The 25,512-nt window shown below is 41.4% G+C and overlaps 1 long non-coding RNA gene across 1 annotated transcript; it reads right to left on the bottom strand.

Moving 5' to 3' along the window:
* Window positions 1-471: 471 nt before the first annotated feature.
* Window positions 472-18,708, bottom strand: LOC142150214 (uncharacterized). The gene is made up of 3 exons (XR_012691070.1): window positions 18,643-18,708; window positions 17,289-17,385; window positions 472-676 (listed from the first exon to the last, which is right to left on the bottom strand). It is a non-coding gene; the product is annotated as an uncharacterized LOC142150214 (long non-coding RNA).
* Window positions 18,709-25,512: the final 6,804 nt, after the last annotated feature.

Here is a 25,512-nt window from a genome sequence, read left to right as displayed (position 1 = left end):
AAGTATGATCCGGGAGCCTGCTGGGGAAGGTGGGCGTGCAGGGTGCGGTGCTCCGAAAATTGCAACACCGCGATTCCCGGTGAATAGCGTCGTTTTGGACCTAATTCTGCCCTCTTCACTAGGAAGTGGGCAGATCCGGGAGATTGCCACACTCTCCCGGGAGTCCGTGAGACTCTTGCGAAATGCGGGAGTCTCCCGGACATTCCGGGAGAGTTGGCAAGTATGGTTAAGCCCCACCTCTTTTGTAGTCTGCAAATTTGGATGTCCAGCAAAAATCGGAACACCTTTGCTATCATGGTATGTGCATGTTTTATACTTCCTCCTATAGCGTAGTGTCAGTAATCAGTGTTCAAACATTAAAAGGTTATTCTGTACTCTCCATTATATATATTTGGAATCTGCGTTCAGGACCATTGTTTCCCCATAAGAGTTCTGCACGGCAAAAAATATAAATATACACTGATACTGCAAGATTTTATTGATAAATTATGGAGATAGGAAGTTTTCCATCGCTGCAATAAGCGTCGAGAGACGACCAGCCTTACCGTCTGTTAATAAATAGGCCAGTTATCCCTGTCCCCACCGAACAGCATCACCTCTCTTTTTCTGTAGGTAATCTTCAGTATCTTCAATTTATTCAGGAGTAACAGACAACAGTACAGTGCCATATCTTGTCCTGTAAGCAAGGGTTAATTGTTATTATTCCATGTCTACAGACCAGTACACAGTATACTGTATGTGTGCATTGCAGGGATAGCTAGCTTAGAAGGGGTTAAAGGTGTGCTGTTTTTGCCAGCAGGTGGTACCGTAAACTAGGTGCGATCACTCCAGCTGACCTCAGCAGCCAATGACTTTCAGTTTGTATTTTATTTTTTTACTTTTGCTTGCAAGAAATTTGGCTTTTCTCAACTCCGCTGGCAAAGTTTACACTCAATCTAAATTGTTACCTCTTTTTTTTTTTTTTACCATGTGCTTCTCTCACTGAAATGCAAATTGTTTTTTATGAGTTTCCAGTCGACACACCCTATAGCGTCTTTTTTCTTTCTATTTTTTTTTTTATTTCCCCTTCAGTTGTTGCAAAAGATATTCAGCTCCTTTTCACGGTTCCGTGTGCTTGAGTTTTCGAGCTTGGTTTGCCCATGTTCCGCTGTACAGTAGGAAAGGAAGGCTTGTTAGAGCCAAAAAAAAAAGTCCAGTTAACCTCTGGATACAGTGCATAGCTGTTCGAAATATCTGACCTGGAAGTGTAACAGCACCTGATTGGCTGGCGCAGTTCACGGAAAAAATGTGCTCACAGTTGGCCGGATTAGTAAGACACGTTTGTATGAAGCCCGAAAGTCGTGTGCCAAGAGAAAATCCGCCAGTAGGTGGCAGCAAGGCCGTAAATAAGGAAATCAGGAGGGGGATAGATATCAGTTTTATTTTACTGTACACAGACTATTTTATGTGCTTCTTGGCTATATGTTAGTATGTACAATGCCCATGAAACTGACTGAAATTTGAATTTGAAAAATATAAAATTTTTTAGAAACAACTAATTGGAAATGAAACAGATGGTGACAGATTGGTTTGTACCATGCTGTCGTATTCTGGAAGGTATATGTTGATAACAAAGCAGGAACATGAACAGGTCACATATTAGGAACACAGAAAAAAAATGCACAAAGTTTTCAAAACGGTTCCGTAGAACATTGCGCGTTTGGCCACAAAATCTGGCACATTTCTCAGTCTGTTTCATAGTGAAACTCGAATTGCGTAAAATTTTGCTGCTGTATCTCTTATTTCTAGTGAGACTAGAGGAAGAGAATACATTAGGAGGTATAGGGAACATGGTCATGTCTTAGTTAACTCAATTGGAAGTGTAAGATAGCGTTAGACTAAGAATTGTGCGTTCTCTGGTTTCTAAGAGCGATTTCAGTATCCGTGAATCTTAGAGGTTTCGTGCAGCTGGTGAAGGAAGAATAAGTTAAATATTTCCTATTCCGTATTTTACTTGGAAGCTTCATATATATTCAGTGAGAAATAAAGAGAAATATATATGTGTATGAAATATATGTCCCGATACCACAGACAGGCTTCATCAACAGTCTTTCACAAATCTCTTAACAGAAAACTGGTGGATATATATATATATATATATATATAGTGCTTTTTTTGTAAAAAAAAAAAAAGGTGGTGGAACTCACATCTTGTTAATATTTTATGAAAAAAAATTATATATTCATGTCTAAACATACCTTTAATGTATTGTATTTCAGGCAAATGTTCATAGTAAATTCCAAACACTGATAATAATTTTTATGCCCCCCTTCAGTCTTCATTCTGTGCCAGTGCCCCTAATAATTGTTATGTCCCCCTTCAGGTGTCATCCTGTGCCAGTGCCCCTAATAATTGTTATGTCCCCCTTCAGGTGTCATCCTGTGCCAGTGCCCTTAATAATTTTTATGTCCCCCTTCAGGTGTCATCCTGTGCCAGTGCCCCTAATAATTTTTATGTCCCCCTTCAGGTGTCATCCTGTGCCAGTGCCCTTAATAATTTTTATGTCCCCCTTCAGGTGTCATCCTGTGCCAGTGCCCCTAATAATTTTTATGTCCCCCTTCAGGTGTCATCCTGTGCCAGTGCCCTTAATAATTTTTATGTCCCCCTTTAGGTGTCATCCTGTGCCAGTGCCCCTAATAATTTTTTGGTCCCCCTTGAGTTTTTATGCTGTGCCCCGGGCCCTACTAATTTTTATACCGAACCGCCTTCCCCCTTCCCCCCACCCTCACGTTGGCCTTTTTAAAAAAAAAAAATCACCATTTATTTTTTTGCACACTTTCTTTTAAACGGCCCCCCATTTTTCCTTTAACTTACCTTGCTTTCTATTACCTCCTTTCTCCTCTTCACTTGTTATTAGCTTTCTTTTCTGGCGCGGCGCTCCTCCTCTTCTTGTATTGAATATGCTCCTCACACCTCCGTGAATGAATGCCGGGCGCGCCGTGCGTGATGACGTCACACCCGACAGTCCTAGCAAATAGAGAAGGGAGGAGGGAGCAGCCGCGCCGGAGAGATGGTATTTGTTTATTTTTTTTACTTTTTATTGTTAAAGGCCGGTGGAGAAGCCGCCGCAAACCAAAAAAAAAGGTCCCGGAACGCCGTTCCCAGCGTTCTATGGGAAAAAAAGCACTGTATATATATATATATAAAGGGAGAGAGACATCCATCTTGCTGTCTTTGTGTGGCAAGTGCTGTGGAAATGGCTTTATAAATCTACTTTTTACTGCTTGTCTGACAAAATTCATCATTGTGAAATTGGGACATTTTAGACTACGTTCAACAGCAGACTGACTTTATTTTGATTGTGGAAATCAGGGGTGTAATATGAAAAATAGTTGGGTGATTTATAAAATAAATAAATTATATATATATATATATATATATATATATATATATATATCTATATCTATCGGTGGTAGTCAGCATATCGATGCTGACTACCCAGACAAGAATTACCACTTACTCCGATGTTTTGACACCAAAGGGCTTCTTCCCGACCAGGCTCCAGGACGACTGATGTGCCCACCGACTGGAACCAATCGCGATGAATGAAGAAGCCGGTGCGACTTGATGACGTCACTGGCAACCGCGACACTGTTATCGGTGCTGTTAAGGGGGCAATGTAAGTATGCGGGCATGGGCAAGGTACTTTACAAAACGGTGTACATTGGCCATGCCCGCATACTTACATTGCCCTCTTAAAAGCACCAGTAACAGCATCGCGGTTCACAGTGACATCATCAAGTCGCGCCGGCTTCTTCATTCATCGCGACTGCTTCCAGTCTGTTGGCACATCAGTCATCCTGGAGCCTGGTGGGGAAGTAGCCCTTCGGTGTCAAGATGTCGGGGCAAGTCTTGTTGGAATAATCAGCATCATTATTCCGTACCCCACCCATATATATATATATATATATATATATATATATATATCATCATCATTTATTTATATAGCGCCACTGATTCCACAGCGCTGTACAGAGAACTCATTCACATCAGTCTCTGCCCCATTGAAGCTTACAATCTAAATTATATATATATAGATATATAGATATATATATAGATATATATATATATATATATATATATATATATATATAAATATATATATATATATATGGGTCCCCCCATAACCACACCAAGTAAAATTAACATTCGTCTCCCCATTTATTACAAGTATTGTAACGTACGTTGTCAACCAATTTATTTTATTTTTTTCCGTTTCCCTTTACATTGTAGCTGTTGACTCCAGTATCCAGCCTATAAGTTTCCTAGAAACACCACAGAGACATGAGCCACTAGGTAAGAGGCACCCTATAAAGCTCTCTTATTGTATGTGCCCTGTACATTAAACATTGGCTAATCCAATAATACATTTCTCTGCCGACAAGAAAAACATTAGAAAACTGGATGGTGCCGCTCAGAGTCTGGAAAGCTGTGGTTTGTATAGCTGACATATTGGTTATGTGTCATAGCCACAGTAATTACAAGAGCTGATGAGCTTCTGCATGAGCACAGCCATTTGGACAAAGTGAATCTACTCTTCATTGCAGAGTAATAATCTGTGTAGCGGGTTAGTCTGTGGTTGGATGATGTCATAGAGTGAGCGCAGTCACACAGTCTATATAGCAGGTTAGTGTGTGATTGGATGATGATGTCACAGCGCAGTCACACAGTCTATGTAGCAGGGTAGTGTGTGATTGGATGATGATGTCACAGCGCAGTCACACAGTCTATGTAGCAGGGTAGTGTGTGATTGGATGGTGATGTCACAGCGCAGTCACACAGTCTATGTAGCAGGGTAGTGTGTGATTGGATGGTGATGTCACAGCGCAGTCACACAGTCTATGTAGCAGGTTAGTGTGTGATTGGATGGTGATGTCACAGCGCAGTCACACACTCTATGTAGCAGGTTAGTGTGTGATTGGATGATGATGTCACAGCGCAGTCACACAGTCTATGTAGCAGGTTAGTGTGTGATTGGATGGTGATGTCACACAGTGAGCGCTGTCACACAGTCTATGTAGCAGATTAGTGTGTGATTAGATGGTGATGTCACACAGTGAGCGCAGTCACACAGTCTATGTAGCAGGTTAGTGTGTGATTGGATGGTGATGTCACAGCGCAGTCACACAGTCTATGTAGCAGGGTAGTGTGTGATTGGATGATGATGTCACAGCGCAGTCACACAGTCTATGTAGCAGGGTAGTGTGTGATTGGATGGTGATGTCACACAGTGAGCGCTGTCACACAGTCTATGTAGCAGGTTAGTATGTGATTGGATGGTGATGTCACACAGTGAGCGCAGTCACACAGTCTATGTAGCAGGTTAGTCTGATTGGATGATGATGTCACAGAGTTAAGAATTAATCGTATATATGGCTTAAATACTCAATGTTTCTCACTAGAGATGGTGATGCTCTTAAATACAGGGTTTCCTCCTGTCCATTCAGGCCATAAAATCCATCCAATAATATACTTCCTTTTGCAGTATAGCCAAACAAGGTTAAAAAAAATTGGGAAACCAGGCCCCATGTAAGCTGTAAGGATGCATCACGCTTACCAATCTGGTGAGAAATGCAGAACGAGGGATGAAATTTGTCTATGTGTATATCTGCCATTTTATATCCCTTAGTGTGTCGGACAGTGGGGTAATAATGTGTTGCAAATCTAGGATGCTGATTTTTAAATTTTAATTTTCGTTTTATTAACAGCATCAAAACAATACAAACAGGAAACATGTGAACATTGTACGCAGTGAATGAATGTAACCAAAGTGCAATTTGTTATAATAGAACAAATACAAGTCTGGTATATAGTAATCAGCAATAAAAATAAACCCAGAAAATTAAGAAAAAACATGTTAATGCCTTTTTTTATTCGAGGGAAAGTTAAAACAAAAGGGGAACGAGGGGAGGAAGGAAGAGGGAGAGGCTTACCTCTCGGATAGTGAAGGGAATTGTTAGCTCTGGATGGGGTTAGCTACAAGGTGAGCTAAGGCTATAAGTGTGGAGGTGGAATATTGTTAAATTGCGTCCAGGCAGCCCAAGTTTTATCGAACGAAGCAGATGAATTCCTCAGGTTACTGGTCATATGTTCTATCTCATAAACGTACCAAACGTTTTTCCTGAGGGCCTCTATGGATGACGGGTTCTGGTTTTTCTAAGATCTGACAATGAGACAGGTAACTGAACTTAGGATCTGCCTAATCATTTTATTCAAATGTTTTGGAAGGTCAGGGAAAGATATAAGGCTTTTTTCGGATGAAAAAGAATATAGCTGAGATTTGAACCTCAGACCGAAACTTCATTATGACCGGGCAGGACCCCCAGAAGTGGAGAAAAGAATCCGGCTCTTGGCATCTTCTCCAAAACTGAAGAGAAACGGTCTGGTAAATGTTATGTAACCTGTTTGGGACCAAGTACCAAAGATATAGCAGCTTGTTTGCGTTTTATTTTATCCACACAGTGAGGTTTTGGCCACACCTGTCGATATCTCCAACCAATTTTCTGCATCCAGGACCTTGTTCAAATCTTTTCTCCTGTGGCCGGGTGTTTTCAGTGCACTGACTGACAGTGAGATACTTAATGTGGGGGGGCAGGGGGGTGGTGTATATGCTGGACAGAGGAAGTTATTTTATATATATGTGGGCAGCACAGTGGCTCAGTAGTTAGCACTTCTGTCTCACAGCGCTGGGGTCATGAGTTCAATTCCCAATCATGGCCTTATCTGTGTGGAGTTTGTATGTTCTCCCTGTGTTTGCGTGGGTTTCCTCCGGGTGCTCCGGTTTCCTCCCACACTCCAAAAAAACATATTAGTAGGTAAATTGGCTGCTATCAAAATTGACCCTAGTCTCTGTCTGTGTGTGTATGTTGGAGAATTTAGACTGTAAGCCCCAATGGGGCAGGGCCTGATGTAAATGAGTTCTCTGTACAGCGCTGCGGAATCAGTGGCGCTATATAAATAGATGATGATGATGATGATGATATATATAGTTACCATAAATTCCAGAATAAACATGTTTACGTTGTCCGTTTTCTATATGTTTTATTGTGTACGATCGTCCTCACAAAAAATGTGAATGTGAATGTTCAAAAGCCACCTTATTAGTTAAAAAAGGAGCAGGTTGTAGAAGGAAAAAAAAAAAGAGGTGTTCATCCAGGAAATGCGGTCATGGCTTCATGATTTTAAAGTAGAAATAATTTACATGGACGTACCGTATATTGCCTTGGTTTAGCAGCACAGGAAATGACATCACAAATAGTAGAGTGATGGCTTCCTGCCAGAAGACTGGTTTTTCCTATGTCCCCCGTAGGGACAAACGTATATATGACAAAGTTCTGGAATATTTATCTTCTTCAGCTCCACTCGTGTGTAGACGCAGCCTCTCGGAGACAAGACCCATTTTGTGCGAGCTTTACGGCTCTGAGGTGATGCCTGATTTTTCCATGCGGCTTGCAGAAAATGAGATCTGACATGGTTATTACACGTTCATGAATGGGCCCTCTTTATTTAAGATGTTTCCACGCTAGTACTAACTAAGGGGGGGAAAAAAGAGAGAGAGAGAAAGAAAACAACTTCAAAAGTCATTTCTGGTCTGTAGTGTTTCCAATTGATGTGTCAGCAGGTCTTTTTATTTAAAGCCAACTTAATTGGTTAAAATGACCATACATGGTAAAATTAAGACATGGAAATCTCATATAAACCACAAATTAAATTGTTTGTCAAAAAGGCTTAATTTTTCTGTAGCTTTTTATATGAATTCATATTGTTTTCAAAGGCAAGGCATAGCTCAAATAACAGTTAAGTACATTGGAGTAGCAGACATGTATTTAGTCTTATCCTTGTTTTAGATCACCAACATATTGCTCAGCGCTGTACAAGCAAGGAATAATATTCAGACACATCAGTGCCTGCATCAATGAAACTTACAATCTAATTTTCCTACCTCAGACTCAAAAACACATATACTGATAAGCAGTGGTCGAAGTGGAAATGTAGAGGGGAATTCAATTACCCGCAAAAGTGTCTCCAGAACGTCTGTGAGACACTTAGCGGCGGAGATTTGACAGAAATCTACGCTCATTTTTCCTCGCGCCTCTATAGGGATTTCTAACGTAACTGACAGCACAGGTTCCCTGTGTCGAAGTTCTGCCCAGTGTTCACCAACGGAAGGTCCCTCTGGGGCCACAACTACTCCATTAGGCATCCCAAACCAATTGCCACACCTCTGTGAAGTTTTCATCCAAATCCATCCAGTGGAAGGCCCAGAACAGGCTCCCAGGGTCAATTCTGCCCAGCGTACACCAACAGGGCGTCCAACCGGGACGTCAGCACCCTAGTATGTCTTCTGGGATCCAATGTTACCACTCTGAGAAGTTTTCATCCAAATCCATCCAGTGGAAGGCCCAGAACAGGCTCCCCAGGTCAATGCTGCCCAGCGTACACCAACAGGGCGTCCAACCGGGACGTCAGCACCCTAGTATGTCTTCTGGGATCAAATGTTACCACTCTTGGAAGTTTTCGTCCAAATCCATCCAGTGAAAGGCTCAACGTTCTGCTGAACATACAGTAATGGGAGGTTCGACCAGGACCCTAACTCCCCTAAAACCTGTCCAGAATTCAAATGGACCACCTCGCATTGGTTTCACCCCAATTGGTGCAGGGGTGTCCAAATGCATAACCGGACAGACAAACAAACAAACAGACAATGATTTTTATATACAAGATGTTTGCATGTATTAATGGTGACGATTGCCATATTGCAACAGTGATGTTGACACAAAATTTCATCCATCAGTGATCGGTTTCCAAAACAGCAACCTAGACTATTGCCCGATTTCCAGCCAGATTTCCAACCATTAAGCAGGCTGCACAGCCTTTGTGTGACGTGGGATAATACACCACCACCACTTAACATGCCACACTCAGTATCAACCAGCAGGTAGCAATCAGCATGGCCCAGTGTAGTGGACATCGGGGTGTATGGTCCAACTCAACGTGCAGCGTTCCGTATTATGTCGGTGCTTTATAAATTAAAGAACTTAATATACATTGAACTTTTTAAAGGGCCTAGAGCTGTAATCATGTTTTTCATGGGAATATACAGTGGACATGGTTCTGTATGTTATACATGACCATAATATATACTCATGTTTAGTATATATGGGATATCATCATCATTTATGTATATTGCACCAGTATATTCCATAGCGCTATACAAATGGAAGCAAACACAGTAATAAAACTAAAATACTGGGTAATACAGACAGAGAGGTAAGAAGGCCCTGCTTGCAAGCTTACACTCTATGGGACAGATGGAGTTTTTATTTTATGAGGGTAAGTGCTACATCATACTGCATATTGGTCCATCTTGAATGCAAAGATAAAAAGTACTTGGTGGGCCATATGATCAGTCACACAGCAATGTTGGTCAAAGGGTTGTTGTCTTGTGTTAGCTGTGTAGGGGGTGGCAATAAGGTAACCTAGGGAGGTTAAGATGGTGGTTGAGGAATATTATAAGCTTGTCTGAAGAGGTGGGTTTTCAGAGAACGCTTGAAGGTTTGAAGACTAGAGGAAAGTTTTATTGTGTGACTGAGGGAATTCCACAAAGTGGGTGCAGCCCAAAAAAAAGTCCTGTAACCGAGAAGGGGAGCATATGATGAGAGAGACGCAGATCTTGTGCAGAACGAAGCTGCCGAGTAGGGAGATATTTTGAGACAAGTGAGGAGATGTATGTTGGTGCAGATTTGTTGACGGCCTTGTATGTTAGTAGAAGAATTTTATATTGGATTTGATGAAAAACAGGCAACCAATGTAGAGACTGACAGAGTGGCTCAACAGAGGAAGAACGGTTTCCAAGGAAAATCAATCTAGCGCTACGTGCAAAATAGATCGTATGGGTTTGTGTCTGATTTTGGGAAGACCAATAAGGAGGGGATTGCAATAGTCAATGCGGGAGATGATGAGTGCATGAATTAAAGTTTTTTAAGTGGGATATAGGGTTATAACTGGGACTGTAATTAACTATACCTTTGTCTCTATTCTGGACAGGCAGTGTTGGCATCAGCTGTGAATTAGAACAGTATTCTTATTTCACTTTAGTACCCAAATACAGTAAATCTATGACTGTCTCTGGGAAATTGGAACCCAAGGTATAGACCATTTCTATTACTATGGTGCATTTCTGTTTTTGTTTTTATTTTATTAATACGGTCAACCATGTAGGTACATATTGATTGTATGTCATCTGATGGGCACCCATTGTATTGTAGTTGTTTACTCACTAGGTGAGCACTGTCTAGCAATGTTATAACATCCATTTTTATTTATTGATTCTGGAGCCGAGTGTGGGGGGTGTGGCCACGTGAATCAAATCTGTCTGTCCTGCTGCTCAATGTTGCAATTTTCATCATAATGAAGTGGGGGCGGGGCTGGGATGGCGCGATTCGCTATGAATTACATCATTTAGCCACAGCCACATGTTGGAGCTTGCACAGAAACACTGCAAGCTATTCTCATACTAAGATTTGGTTGTACCATGAACGGCTGGGAGAGAGGTACATGTTAGAGCATAGGTTATCATCATCATCATTTATTTATATAGCGCCACTGATTCCACAGCGCTGTACAGAGAACTCACTCACATCAGTCCCTGCCCCATTGGAGCTTACAGTCTAAATTCCCTAACACACACTCACACACACACACACACACACACAGAGACTAGGGTCAATTTTAATAGCAGCCAATTAACCTACTAGTAAGTTTTTGGAGTGTTGGAGGAAACCGGAGCACCCGGAGGAAACCCACGCAAACACAGGGAGAACATACAAACTCCACACAGATAAGGCCATGGTCGTGAATTGAACTCATGATCCCAGCACTGTGAGGCAGAAGTGCTAACCACTGAACCACCGTGCTGCCCGTTACTGCTGATTCATTTGCAATGAGCAATAAAACCACCTTTCTCCAGACTATCTACCACAAGTTATATTAGTTTATACAGTATAAGTTCTAATTATGGTGTCAATGCCCTCCGCTCAGTGGTGTGGTTGGATTAAGTTTGGGAACTCAATGTGGAACCAAAATAAGGGGAGTTCCAAATTCCGCCGGAGTAATGTGCAAAATTCCACCACCAAATGCGTCTTGACGTGATTATTCCGCGGAGCAGTTTGTAAGACTTGGCTTATCTCTGGCTTGGAGCGAATCACCAGCTGGTGACACACAAGGTCAGCTGAGGTCTGACTGTTATATTATTCCCAGCTAGTCAGTAACTTTGCAATGTCACCACATTCATTTTCTTTGAATATGTGATTGGAGAAATAAGTTTGTGAGGGGCTTCAAGCCGCCTCTCCTCTGTCCTTCTGAAGGACTTTCCCAAACTGAAAGGATCCCTTTCATTGAAACTTGCGTTTAAATAGAAGAACATTCTGAAATTCCGAGATTTTGGCATACAATTTTTATACAGCTATAATTCACTGTGAATTTTCAAATTAGGTACTCTTAACTCCTGCACAGAATGATACTGTAAGTTCCTGTAGGTGATGCCTAATGGAATCACTGTGCAGCACTTGCAAATCCAAATCAGAATCCATGATTTATTTCATGAGATACACACACAAACACGTGTCACTTTCTCATTGGTGGTCAGGAAAATTATTTAGATTTTGAAAAATAAAAGAATTTAAGAATTTAAATCTTGGCTGAAATGAAAAATTGTCTGATGTCTATACTGTACCTGATGTAGTCATGCAATGCAATAACCCATGTTATATTATAAATTAAGGTTTCCTTGTTCCCTGGTACACAAATAATGTAAAAAAAAAAAAGTGTAGTTATAATCAACCAGTTAGCAAAATAAAACTAGAGAAAATAAGCAAAAAAAAATACCGTCGGTACCATGCTATCCTATGTGCCCTATACATCTCAATACCCTATACGTTCCTGGACTGAAATGGCAAACCCAACTCTCAACTAGCGCTGCCCAGTAATGGAATGAATGACCTGTATCATATGCATTAGAACATCATCATCATCACCATTTATTTATATAGCGCCACTGATTCTGCAGCGCTGTACAGAGAACTCATTCACTTCAGTCCCTGCCCCATTGGAGCTTACAGTCTAAATTCCCTAACATACACACACACAGAGAGACTAGGGTCAATTTGATAGCAGCCAATTAACCTACTAGTATGTTTTTGAAGGAAACCCACGCAAACACAGGGACAAACTCCAGACAGATAAGGCCATGGTCGGGAATTGAACTCATGACCCTAGCCCTAGCGCTGTGAGACAGAAGTGCTAACCACTGAGCCACTGTGCATATGCCAGAAGGTGCCCTGCTGGCTCCAACATTTAGGACAAGCTACCACCCGATTTCCACTAAATTTGGAGAGACGAACAGGAGTAAGGTAAGCCCTATGCAAGAGGCGGTGACTGTATAAGCATTCTCAAGGACCCTACTCCAGGCCCTATCAACTAGTAATCGGATCTGTCTCCCAGTCAGTTCGTAGCTTATGGAGGACATCAGTATTCAGCGCATCCAGTAGATATGAATAAATTAAGTAAATATGATGACGAGGTACGAGGTCCATTACAAAATAAAGCCTAGACGTTCCAATCAGAATTAAATACGTGCTCGCCAGAGATGGCAAACTTTTAAGATACAAAGCTTGTGGCGTTACAGTGTGTGTGGGGGGTCCAAAATTCCAGACAAGAGGCAATGCATAATGTCTTTTACCTGCTTCGGAGCTGCACGGTCATTATCACACCTCAAATACTCTATAAGGATAATTTTTTATCAAACTTTGTGAAAAGGACAAGTGGAGGTGTTGCCCATAGCAACCAAACAGATTCTAGCTATCATTGTTTAGAATGTACTAGATATATTATAGCTAGAATCTGATTGGTTGCTATGGGCAACACCTCCACTTTTCCTTTTTAGAAAGTTTGATAAATCTACCCTCTAGTGTGGTGGCGATCATCTAGTCACTCAGGGGAACAAACACAGACATTGGGCTATAATGGTCTCCTGACCATTATTATCAGTATAGTTCTAAAATTTGTAGTTTACACTGTTCCTTCTTAATGTCTGTAGGACGTACCTTATAACGTTTAAAATGTTGCTAATATTTCATACTGTATAAAGGCTGAATTAGTGGCCTTTGAAAAATGGTGTCAAAATTGTGAATTGCTCATCATTTTTGGTGGAACTTTAGTCAATGATTTGTAGTCGTTAAGCTGAACAATATGTGGTATCCAACTGTAACGCTATTTTTTAAAAAAATTATTAATCAAATGATTATTTAATTGTTCATTCGAAGCAGCATGACACTTTATCCCCTGTTAAAGCTACAGCCTTAATCCTCATTACAATCATACTTACTTTTAGTTGGGACCCTCTGGGATTTGCCAGAAAGGGGGCATGGTGAGATGGTGCTCAATCGTGTTATTTTGGCTCCGCCCCACACTGAAATAACCGTTTTGTCACAGGGGGTGGGGCCAAAATGGCGCTATCCACCGCGAATCACTTCATTTAGACACCCATCCTGCCCGCTTCACTATGAAGTGGGCAGGATACAGGAGAATTGCCTGCTCTCCTGGGAGTCTGGGAGACCTGCCCAGAATTCGTAAGTCTCCCGGGAATTCCAGAAGAGTTGGCAAGTATGACTACAATGCAGGACTAAGGGTTTTAGTTTTGTGAATGGGGGAGGGGGGAGTTTAAAAATGGATTCGAAATATGATTTTTTTTTAAAAACCCTATTGAACAAAATAAAGCATTTTAATTCGGTTTTTTCATTATCTCCGTTCTACTGTGATGCTTGTTACTTAGGCAAAGGGGAATCTCACCTTTAATGATAGAGCGAAGTGGGAAGAGCTCTGTGGTGAAGACAAACGTTTTAGTCATAAATCAGGCTTTTCGACCATCTTTAAATGTGCCCATTCGTTTTCAACATGCCTTGGAATACACAATGAACTACAAGCTGAGTGAATACTAAATGCTGAACACATGATACAGACTGCCATTCTGTATCGTCAATGTTGATTTATAGCTCCACGTGTTGCAACAATCTATTTTTCCACTGTAAAACATAGACTACAGAGTTTCAACTGCTATTGTGCATTACCCAACTATAATCCATTATAGGGCTTCAAGCACTAACAAATTAAAAGGGATTGAAAAATGTGCAGCTTCTAAGGAAAATGTAAAAAAGAAAATAGCTGATGTTATTTTTTCCATGTGCAAAAAATTATGCAGATGGGCTCATTTATTCTGTTCTCTTCTCACGGATTGTTGTATTTATTTGCTAGGAAACAAGTTTTCTACTGATCACACACTGAAGTACCAGCGAGACCTCATGTTTAACCCATGTTCAGCAAGAGCAGTACAACAAAAGGTCATTATTGCGCTATTCAAACTATTTCCAATCTCTTATTATTTTTTTTTTCTGTATTAGCGACTTGTTTCCATTAGATAACCATCCTGAGTATTATATTGTCAGTTTTCTCTCTAGCTTCTGTGCTGTTGCTTAGCAATTAGTAGAAGAGTGACAAATTTGTACAATACTTGTACAACATATCCTGTTGCAACATACTAATGATGGCAAGTAGGTCATTTGCTAAATAGTGTAATAAAGTGATTTTCAGAGGATTATTACACACAAGTCACAGATATGGCAACCCTCAAAAACATACTTTATTGAGTATGTCTATTTTGTAACTGACAAATGACACAAAACGGTAATGTGGAATTACTAGCCCTGTTCTCAAGTCAGCCTATTAATGAAAACGACCTGCGTCACTGTGGCCCTCTGCAGGAGCCAATCAGATTGCTGCTGATGGGACACTTCTCGCTGTGTATGTCTTGCATTCACACTTTGTAAAGAACTGCATTCTAATGTCACACTTAAGTGCCAGAAACAGAAGCCCTGCCATCTTCTTACCTGCTTGGTAACTGTGTGTTGACTTTAAGCAGGTTGGGCAGGAAATTGTAATTACCCATGTCTGGCACATTGAAAGGGCATCGCTTTCTAAACAGAGATGGCAGCTATTGAGAGGACTACAATGTGATATTTATAAATACCTAAGTATAAATTAGGCCAAGTCCTACCTCCCAACTCTCCCGGTTTCAGCAGGACAGTCCCAAGTTTAGGGCTCTGTTCTGCTATCCCGATCGGGGAAACGTTTGTCCCGCGGGTTGGAATGGATGTATCTAATGGAAAGGCTAAAGCGCTAGGCAGCCCTCTGGGGGTTTTGGTCACGCCCCCATCGCGCTGTGACCACGCTCCCTGTCCCGCTGCCGGTTAGGAGATATGGTCAAGTAACTGGTGATTGTGTCAGGTCAGCGCACAGTGCCATTTGGGGGACATCAATAAAACCATACAAGCTAATTCTGGGAGATCCAGGGCAGGGGGGGCATGGTTGGAGGGCAGGAGGGGCGGGGCATGGCAATTCACATGATTTTGGCTCCGCCCCTGCAACAAAATGGCGGTTTTATGCAGGGGCGGGGCCAAAATGACGCGATTCACCGTGAATCGCGTCATTTTGAGAAGCGTGTTGCCATATGCGGGATATTTGCCTGCCCTTCCAGGAGCCCGGGAGACCTACCCGAATTTCGGGAGTCTCCCGGACACTCCGGGAGAGTTATTATTATTCATTTTTATTTATAGGGCGCCACTAGGTGTCCGTAGCGCAGAGAGTTGGCAAGTATGAATAAAACCTATACTATTTCTGCACATTCACTTACAGCCGCTCTTATTTTCCAGTTTTTATGTACAGATAAATTTATAAACGTACCCCATAGCGCTCACAACACACCCTTTTGATCAGAAAATCCTGTTGTGTTCCCACAGCGGGCGGCCCCAGGGCACCAAGTCAGGTCTCTCCTGCCTGCTTCACTATTAGATGCCGTCCATTAGATTACTATATACTAAATATTGTAAAAAGGCGGGGCCAATCAAATAAACTAGGTATAAGTTCAAAAATACAGGAAAAAAATAAATAAATAATATGCAGTTTGTATTTGAAGCCTTATTATTTCTTCCAATTTAAAACAAATAATTGGTCTTGCTATACACAGGAGGGCCAGCTGATTATGTTTTTGGAAATAGAAAAAACAAATATAGTCTGAAAAAAAATGTACCCGCCTTATTTTGCCTATTAGATATTGCAGACACTGCGAAAAGGAAGCTTTCTATAACAATATAAAAAAATGAAGTTATTTCCAGCAAAACTAACACACTCCAAACTTAAACTGTCTTTCTTATTAATGGTGAGAGGGTATAAATATAATATATATTCATACTGACACTTCTCCCCAATTCCCATCTAACTCACTACTTGGTGATCAATTGTCACAATCAAAGGCAGGAGCCATAGTCGGTGAGCTTTTTACATAGACCTCAGTGCAATTTTGGTCTCCAGAAATATGGCTGCTGCTTGTATAACTCAGTGAGCAGCAGAGACACACTGTGAGACAAGTTAATTCGCCTAAAACTGATGTTCTAGCAAAACTTTATTTAGCAACTTAGCCTTAGCAGAAAGAACAAACCAGGATTTTTGCTGTTTCTTCATTACTTGCCAGCACCTATCTCAGGACACAGGCAGGTACTTTAGTGATACAGTCAGGTTCCTGCATAATAGATGTTATTATCAGTCTGTTCTTTGTGTGTGTCCCATGTTACATGTGTAACGTGTGTGAGTGACATGGGAGAGGTAGGGGACACAGAGAGAGCAGCACTTAATATGTCTGTATTTTACTAAATAATGTTAAAAAGCATATAGGCTAGGCAGACCCCAGCCATCCAGTTACATTTACCATACCACCACTTTTAAATTTCTACTGTATATAAAAAATGCAGAACTTGTGTGCAGCAGTTCCTTAATTTTAATAAAGGAACATGATTCTATACAGTATGTAAATAGTCCATATCTTTAAAGGGGAAGTAAGGTGTCCCCATCCTTGGCAACAAATACTGATGCACAGTAGCATTAATATTTTAGAAAACAATTGTGGGAAGAAGACTATAATGTCATATTTTGCAGTTTTCAGGTGTTATTTAATGGCTGCAAAGCACATTAACCGCATATAGGTGTGAACAAGCCCTAAAAATGTTACATGTATACTGTATTTATACATCCAAGTTTGAAATAATGGTATTAACTTTGGAGAAGTCAGTCACTTATAATGATGCCAATCTATCCATTTAGAAGATAATTGAAAGAGTCCTGTAATTACAACAGCGTATTACCTTTTCAGTAGTTTACGTTGGTTGATGTTTCAACTTTAAATCGTAGTTAATAAAGGTTTGTTTCAGCTTGTTTGTAGTGTAATCAGCGTGTACAAGACTACAGGGAAATAATGAAGTTGAATTGTTGTAGTATATTTTACCAGACATGAGGATATATGACAAATATGTATATGTATATAAAATAGATAAAAGAGATAGCGGTATTATTGTATGGACTACGACAATATAAATATAGATAATTTATTTCCCTATCATGGTCATTTTAAGACATACTTTACTCCTACCAGGTAGGGGACAAAGATAAGTTTCATTCATTGTGTTTGGGAAAATACCTACTGATTCATGTCTCTCCTGCTCTATCAAATGTAGCTAAGCCAGACATTACGCTGCTCACAATACACCCAGCCAATGCTTCAGCTTCTCCCCTTCACCTAACCAATGCTTCAGCTTCTCCCCTTCACCTAGCCAATGCTTCAGCTTCTCCCCTTCACAAGACAGGCTGACTGCTTTCCTTTAGCTCACAAAAAAATGCCCACATGTTAAAATAAGAATAAAAAACAAAGTATACCAATACATATTTGAATACAATGAAAATTAAAATACTTAACTGGTTTAATTTGCTCAATTAAAATGGCTGCCTGTGTATTATATGGAATTTTGCAACCCTCCTGTCCTTTGACCTGTATAATAAAGCACTTGGTACTTGGCCTCATGTTTCTGTATGTCTGTGGAACCATTCAGTCTAATATCCTTATGTTTCACAGTAGAGGGTGCATTATGCAAGGACACCTTTGTATTTTGTGATAAAACTATTTTTATCTTTCGTGCAGTAAAATATCTACAGAGTAATGGGCCCTAGGGAGCGGTTCTCCACCTCTTATCATTCTATCACCGCTTAGTGGATTTATTTCCTCTTTAACAAGTTCCTGTTTTGTCCCCAGCTTTTCAGGATTGCCTAAGAATTGTGTTCTCTGCCTCGCTTGCTAAACACTGTACATGTCCTTATTTCCCCTCGTTCCAAGGTCCTAGGTGGCTTCATTTGACTAACAAATGTGTCAAATGTTGACAGCCGAGTTCTTTACATAAAACCCCCAAAACTGGTGTGACTGAAACAATCGCCCCCTTCTGCTTGTGCCTGACCCTGAAGGCTGCCTGTCTTTGTCCTGCTCCTCGGCGCTCCCAATGCCCAGCCGGTAAACTTATTTGCTTAGGAATTCTCGTGGATCTTTGTCTGCCAGGCTCGTTTTTTTTTTGTCTGCCATTCATGTATACACCATAAAAGAAACTTTACAATGCCAGAGCAAGCTCTTTCAATATCATGCAATGAATAGATGGTCGAGGCCTTGCCTTTTACCTCCTCAATGAATTCTTTCCAAGTGCACACTTCAGCCTCCTTTTCTGCAAGCCCTGATAATGATAGGGCAACGCTTTTCACTCAGTGCTATTTTAATATTTTAATACACCAGCGGCAGAAGATATTTTGTCAGCTTCTTGAAATCCGAGCCTCTTTCAGAAAACATGATTAGCCCAGCTCCTCTAATGCAGGCTTATCATCCCAGGTCCACTGTCGTTCAGCTGGCTGTTGGCCTCCCTCCAAACCATGGGCACAGCTGTGATCGAGGCTCGGAAAATGAAAATGCAAAATTTAGCTTGACACGAATAAAACTCTCAACGCCCACCAAAGCCAGCCATTACCTCTAGAAATCTAGACTTTCTCCCACTTATTTAACCCTTTTTGACAAAAAAAAAAGATGCACACGGGCAGAGTTATGGTTTATGGTTCATCCTCCATAGTATTAACATCGCCTTTTTTCCCTGCTTAGTCAAATGCCCCCAATCCTGAAGACCGATATGTGGGTATTTTTAACATTCTTCAGTATTTTTTTTTTTTTTTTTTTAAGTTGTTTTCCCAATGGCCTTGGGTTTAAAGTCCTTTGAGGCTTTGTCATTTCAACCCAACTTTACGAGCATTAACAATTTTAGGGGAGTGTGGTTCCAAGCACAAGTGGGCTGGTCAAGTTGCAAAAGGGCCCAGTTGACCAACGTCAGTCATTTTTTTATTTTAATTTAAGTATATTTATTTTCGGTGACCTTGGGCGTGACAATAGATGAACTCAGGATTGTGCATTTAATATGTATACACAGCAGGTCTTTTGTCAAGTCTAAGAGCAACACAAATGAACAGATCTGTCCTGAAGTCAATGTCATCTGGAGGTGGAGCATACCTTTCATTGAAAGTTAAAGCTGACAGAAAATTAATTTGCTGCAAGGGGAAGTACAGTGGTTTGTTGATTAGAAGTTTGTCACCTAGGGCTAGATTTACTAAGCTGCGATTTTGAAAAAGTGGGGATGTTGCCTATAGCAACCAATCAGATTCTAGCTTTCATTTATTTAGTGCCTTCTACAAAATGACAGCTAGAAACTGATTGGTTGCTATAGGCAACATCCCCACTTTTTCAAACCCGCAGCTTAGTAAATCTAGCACCTAGAGTCATTTTAACATTTAATATGGAAGTCTTCCTTTGCAATCCATATTTTAACTTAAACTTTAGTTTTTATAAGAGTAGATTCATCAAACTAATGAATAGGAAAAGAGGAGGTGTTGCCCATAGCAACCAATCAGATTCTAGCTATCATTTATCTTGTACGTTCTACAAAATAAAAGCAACTGTCTGATTGGTTGCCATGGGCAACAGCTGTGCTTTTTCTTTTCACTAGTTTTGATAAATATACACCTAAAAAAGGGGGTCATGTTCCTTTATGTTCCTTTTTTTATCGTGGGAGGGTGTTACATAATATTTTCTCTCCCAGTAAGAACCATTTAATTTTTACAGAGGGCTGACTCCAGTTCCTCCCCCTCGGAAATGCCCCCCCCCCCCCCCCCCCCCGAGTTGGGGTTTGTTGTGCCACCCCAATGCTTCTTAACTTAGCAGGCGAGAAGTGTTGGCGGCATTCTCTATTTTTTTTATATACTTTAGATAAAAATTAAATGTCACATCTATACTTTTAATGGTAGCCTGTGTATTAATTATGTTAATTTTCTGGGCACCTATACATTGTACCACATTGGGTAAGAACATGGTGCAATGTGCACTAATGTATTGTAACTGAAAGCAACCAATCACATTCTGTTAATTTTCTAGCGAAGTTTAGAAAACTAACATCTGATTGGTTACTATGGTTATAACACATTGGTGCACGTTGCACCATTATGACATAAGCCGCGTTGAGTTTACGGGCATGATATAAATAATAATATATGGGAGTGACGGCAGCATGATAGTTTTCACTATCATGCTACTTGCAGTCTGTGCGGAGCTGGGAAAATGGTCTCCAAATACTAATCAGACACTGACAGTGTAAATAGCAGCTGTACTCGACGGAGCCCCCGGCACGGCCGTGCTTAGCAGCCAGAAATCTGTGCCGAGCTCGGACAATTTGTGGTGGGGCAAAGTCAGAGAACCATATCAGTCCGTTGGCTTGGTTTGGACGGTGACCAAGAAGACAGCAGCTGCCCAGACACAATAGAGAAGATGGGGTTTATGAAGGGCCAAATGCTGACTCCATCCTTCCTCTCAGAAGCCTCAGCCACCGGGGACTGTGAAGGCTTCATGGAAGTCCTGTCGCTTTATGTAAATACATTGTACCCTGAATACACTGAGTATCCAGGAGGCAGACCTCTCCATTAGGTCTCTCGTATTCTTCTCTGACCGCAATCTGTTCATATTCCGTTTTAGAAACATTTCCTGTAATCCAGCCGTCAGCGAAAATGTCTTAACCATTGTTGTAGAATTCCACGACTACTATTTTAATAAACTCAATAATCTTCTATTACAAAGACTTTTATCTTACTGCTCAATACTTCTACTCTAATACAATATAGTGTCATACCTATTATTATTATTATCATTTATTTGTTAGGCGCCACAAGGTATCCACAGCGCCGCACACAGTACTAAGAGTAGACTATACAGGGTGAAACCATACAGAACAATGAACAAAAAGTACCAATACTTCAGAAATTCCGGCCAGTCATATGCAGTAAAGACGTAGCGGAAGAACAGGTATGGAGACAGGAGAGGAGGGGGCCCTGCTCATACGAGCTTACATCCTAAGGGAGGGTAAACAGACCAGGCACAAGAGGAGCCAGTTGAGGCAAGAGGAGAGAAGGGAGGAGATGGGGGTTAAGTAGATGGTTGGTAGACTTTGAGGAAGAGGTGAGTTTTGAGTGCACGTTTGAAGGAGCACAGAGTAGGAGAGAGACGGATGGAGCGAGGGAGGTCGTTCCAGAGAAGGGGGCTGCACGGGAAAAGTTTTGGATTCTGGAGTGTGAAGAGGTGATAAGGGTGGAGGAGAGGCGGCGGTCGTCGGCCGAGCGCAGGTAGCGGGCAGGGGTGTGAATGGAGAGGAGGTTAGACATATAAGGGGCAGTAGAGTTACCTAGCAATTGTGGTCGGATAGTCTCAATTTAATGGGGCTTTCCCACCATCGGCACGTATGTCCTGACCCGCGAGAAGTGGGGAGGTGTGTACCCGCTCGCCAAAATAAGAGGCAGGCTCCTGCGGTGATACGCCTAATCACAATGAGTTCCCGGTGGCAAATGCCCTGTGAGCAGTATGCACAATCTATGCCCACTGTTTTGCATAGCCATGCCCTCCACCACAAAATATTTCCGATGCGCTATCCATGCTACTTTAAGCCCCTCTTACCCTTGTTGGGTTTCTCCCTGAAGCCTCATGTCCGATATAAACGCTATTTTCCAGCGTTTTCCTTCGTATTGCTGAGTGATGCCTATCCAGGTATAAGACGGTTTAACGGGCAGAGAGACCCATACATGCCCTCCTGTAGGTACAGGCCGACTGGGTACAACTAGACTAAGCACCCAAACCACAGCAGAGGTGCTTTGGTAGGAGCAAGGCAGATTTTCACTTTATTTTCACCGGCATATGAAACTCTGGATTGATTGTTACTTACTGTAAGTACATTTAAAGACAGCAACCCTGGATAATAGTCATCTGGTCACACTGACATTTCATACGGCTTTGAATCCTCAACTCCCCACAAAGAAAGAAAATACATTTTCCGATGCTCGTCGTTTTGGGGGATGGAACAGCAAAGCCCTCCTTTCACTCTCAGTAGAGTGTCCCAGTAATGTTAATTTGCTTTTTTTTCGTGGAGGATATTTTGACAGCTGCAAGTTACAACTACTCGCCAAGAAAATTTATAAATGTAAAGGTCAGGTTTACTGTGAAAAAAAAAAAAAGCTCACAACTGCTGCGCGGTCACATTACAGGGAATTAACCAAATGTGTAATTATTTCATCAAAAGTCACAGTGCATATTAGTTTGTATGTGTATTCTACGCGAATGAGTAGCTGTGTTTGTATGTAGTAAAATGCTGCACGCCCTGACGTCACCCGCTTTACATGGACGGTATATTGTGTGTAAGGTGGTGTGCTGCTAGTGTTCATATAGAGAATTGCTTAATGTATGTGTATATATATATATATATATATATATATATATATATATATATATATATATATATATATATATTATGTGCCTGTGTTTTTTAAATATATATTTTAAGTACATTTTAAAGCTGACCTGTCTTTCTCAAAACCTCCCCAGTGGAATACAGTATTATAATCAGCGGTCAGAATGGAAGTTTAGAAGTGTCGGTATAGAGAATGTCAGTGAATGGAATTTGATAGAAGTGGCGGTATGACATATATATATATATATATATATAAGTTAACCCGTGCATGATACTCATGCAATTTTTTGTCAAATAATGTCAGTATAACAAAATTTCAGGTCATTCGGATGAGCCCTTTCTGAGAAAATAGTTTTTTCCACAGACACACACACACTAGCACACGCCGCTACACATGCAGGGGCGGATCTAGAAAATGTTTGTTCCCCGGAAGGATGTTAGGGCGGGGCGATTTAGGCCCCTTTTGGACTTCTGCGGCTGCCGGGGGCTGCACAGTATGTGCAGGTCCGCTCGGCAGTGACAGGCAGGGACAGTGTGTTTAAAGCACAATCAGAGCAGCCGGGCAGCACACTGTCACTGCCAAACGGACCTGCACATACTGTGCAGCCGTCGGCAGCAAACCCCTGCTAGGGGGGGCGATTGCCCCGATCGCACCCCCCTGGATCCGCCACTGTACACGTGTGTTCATGAGGTAAAATTACCTCACGAAAATGAGTTTGACCCCTCAACTCGTCAATAATGTCAGTATACCAAATTTCAGCCCTTTTTGAGGTTTTTTCCCCACACACACTAAGAATTTAGTAGGTCAGGTAACCCGTGCATGATACTCATGCATTCTAGTCAAATCAAGCTACTTAAGGTGTTCAAAACACACTGTCACCCCCGGCAACCACCAACCACTCCCAACTGTCACTTCTCCTTCAAGAAATATATAGGTCAGTGTATAACTCTGCCCAGCAGGTGGCGCTGCAGCTTGTTGTTTTTTTTTTCCACACACAGACAGACTAACACACGCCACTAGCCATTTATATTATAGATATTTATATATATATATATATATATATATATATATATATATATATATATATATATATACACACACACACACCATAGACCAGCCCACTTCCACCACTGATTTATAATATAAAACTTGCTGAGTGTTCAGGCCTCCGCTCCAGTTGATGCGGGGGCTGGCTCCATGGAGTCGGGGCAGAGCAACAAATCAGATCCTACCTATCATTTATCCAGTACATTCTAGAAGATGATAGCTATATTCGGATTGGTTGATTTGGGCAATAACTCCACTTTTCTTTTTTGTAGCCATTTTTCCAGTTCTGTATTATGCGTGTAATTCAGAACCGCCAGAGACTCGGGAAAAGAGGCTGCATGTAGCTTTGGCTAGGAGACGGGGGCACATTAGGAAGATACCTGTCTTCTGTTATTTTCATGGATGTGAATCTGACCAGACCAGGGGTGCACGCAGGAATTGAAAAAAATAAATAAATATAGAATGAGCTGCCACGCATGCGCATCAACGCCATTTCGGCGGCACTGTATTGTACAGCAGCCGCGACACTGTCAAAGAAGTGTCCACGGTGGTGCTGTATTGTACCGCTGCAAACGCTTCTTTGATAGCGCCGGTGCTGTTGTACAATACAGTGCCGCTATGTAGGGGCACTGTTTAGCCACCGTTCTTCGCGGGGGGGAGGGGTTTCTGGAGAACCAGATTACCCCCCTGCGTGCGCCCCTGCAGACCTTGTAAATTGGTCTACATAAAAATGTCTGCGTTTCAGCGTATCATTAAAAGCATATAAACGAGAGAGAGCAAATAAAACAATGTCTAATACATACCACACTCGGCGGGGATCGTGCAAGACAGGCGGCCGCAATCCAGTGCACATTTGTGGTGTGAATTAGGCTTATGTGTCGTTATTGGACCTCATTTAGACATCTATGTACATAAACATTTTAATATCCTTGATTTATATGTTGATTTATTTAATAAGCACCTCCGCCTTTGAAACAAAAAGTAATGGAGTTGCCATCTAAGCAGTGTATGCCAAGCAGGGCCATATTCATAAAGCACATACAGCTGATCTGTGCAGTCTTTTCATGTGGCAGTGTGTTGATTCTCTACGTTATGTTTGTAAGATACAGTATGTTGTGTTTCACGTCTCCTTCCTCTTTGTTTTGATGCGCTTATGCTCCGAGTGTTCAGAAATAAATCAGAAACAGATTTTGCCGTTTGTAAGCTTTAGATTCCTTTTTTTTCTTTCTTTCTGGGAATAGCTCCTTAGGGATCTAAACCAATTTGTGCCAACCTTCTTCCAGGAGGCTCTTGTCAAGCCTCTTTACAGAATACCGCCCCTGCCTGCCATCCCCTGGCTCTGTCTTTATATTACACCGAGGATCATCAGAGCGACGACGATACGTGATTAGCCCAAGGTGCTTCCTTAAGGCCTGCAGATACTCTTCATTAAGATGTGCCAATGTATTGTTATCATTTCTGGCACATTCTCACATATCTGACTGTCTCCGAACTGACACGTTGGATACGTTTAATATATCGCTCTAACATGCTAATTAGCCAATCCCTCTAAACCATTGTTGTGTTTGTGATTCAGAATTACTGTGTGCTGTGTATACATTATACTCCAAAAGGCCTCACACCCATTGGCATGGAAATGCATACGTTCACTAGTGTTCTTCAGTGTTAGTATAATACATG

Source organism: Mixophyes fleayi, chromosome 4 (genome assembly GCF_038048845.1).
Source record: "Mixophyes fleayi isolate aMixFle1 chromosome 4, aMixFle1.hap1, whole genome shotgun sequence".
NCBI classification, from domain to species: Eukaryota; Metazoa; Chordata; class Amphibia; order Anura; family Limnodynastidae; genus Mixophyes; species Mixophyes fleayi.
This window is presented reverse-complemented; position numbering and strand designations above follow the sequence as displayed.